At 47.3% G+C, this 1,277-nt stretch overlaps 2 pseudogenes; one reads left to right on the forward strand and one right to left on the reverse strand.

Moving 5' to 3' along the window:
• The window catches only part of LOC119594302, a 2,388-nt pseudogene extending 2,265 nt beyond the window's left edge, over positions 1 to 123 (reverse strand).
• A 23-nt stretch (positions 124 to 146) lies between these two features.
• On the forward strand, positions 147 to 1,040 carry LOC119594303 (annotated as a pseudogene).
• Positions 1,041 to 1,277: the final 237 nt, after the last annotated feature.

The raw sequence follows: 1,277 nt of genomic DNA on the forward strand, positions 1-1,277 counted from the left end.
CAAATATGTAATACTTCAATTTATGTTCTACATAAAGTGAAGGTTTAAACATTTCTGATAAACTGAATATACACAGAAAGGAAAAAGTTCTAACTTCTGCAATTTTCCAGGGAATGTTGGCATTGGGGTGAACAGCCTGGAGGTGTGCGCCCGACTGCACCAACAAGGATCCCGGCGATATGGTCGTGACCCAAAGACTGCACTCATTTCCCTACTTGCCTCCCCAATGAGATGCCGGCAAAAAACCCTATCCGTGTGAAGAAGGTCATGTTTTCGATACTGAAACCCGGCCCCTGTGTTCTCGGGACAGAATGCATCAATATCTGCAGTTCTAAAGAATGCAACTACGTCGCAACGATAATTTGGAGGTGGTCAGCGACCCCCAGGATTGTGGTCAGTACTACCTCTGTTCTCCGTCTGGCATGGTAGGTCCTATCCAGTGCCCCGACGATAGGGCCTTTCTTCAACGGCGAGGCATGCTCAAAAGTACGAATGCTGCTCGGCCCCCTGCACCCCGTACTGCGTGGCGGCAGGCAGCAGATCCCGGATCCGAAGAATGCTCGATGTTCTACGTTGTCTCGAGGATGGACTTCCGTCGGAGGACCTACACTTCTCGTGTCCTGACGGCGCGAACTTCGACGTGACGGTCGGTTTTTGCTTCGAGGGCGCTCAGTGTCAGTTTCTTTGTCTAGATCCACCGCGACAACTGAAGCCATCACGACGACACGGGCAAACCACTCCTCTTCAGTGTCTGAGAAATTTTCGTGTGCACGGAGGTCGGCTCGTTTAAGAATTTCCCCGACGTGCGTCCCGGAATACTAGCGTGCTATGCCAAAGGGGGTATGTGCGGTCCTCGAGAAGGGCAAGGAAGGCAGGGGTGTTCAACCCTGTACCGGAATATCCCTACTGCATTGTGCCCGAGATGTGTCCTTATACCCCGGTCTAAAGACAAAGAAAAGAACTGCTCTTGCCCATGAATGATTTTAAACCCCCAACTCAAATACACAGTCAATGTATTACTCTTTTAATTTGTTGTGTATCATGCAGATTCATGCATATTGTCATCTCGCTTTCGTTCTATTTTTGTTCTCATGACGGTTAATAAATCATGCAAATAAGCCGATACATTGATATCCTCACGTAATATTTAAATTTTTGGCTAAATAACGCCGATGGTCCAATGGGTACGACAGTACATTATCTGTTTGATTTTCAGTTTTACTCCAAAAACTTCAAAAAGGCGAGAAAACCCAAAAGCAAGGGTATAAAGGTATGTG

The sequence above is a fragment of the Penaeus monodon genome, chromosome 33 (assembly GCF_015228065.2).
Source record: "Penaeus monodon isolate SGIC_2016 chromosome 33, NSTDA_Pmon_1, whole genome shotgun sequence".
NCBI lineage: Eukaryota > Metazoa > Arthropoda > Malacostraca > Decapoda > Penaeidae > Penaeus > Penaeus monodon.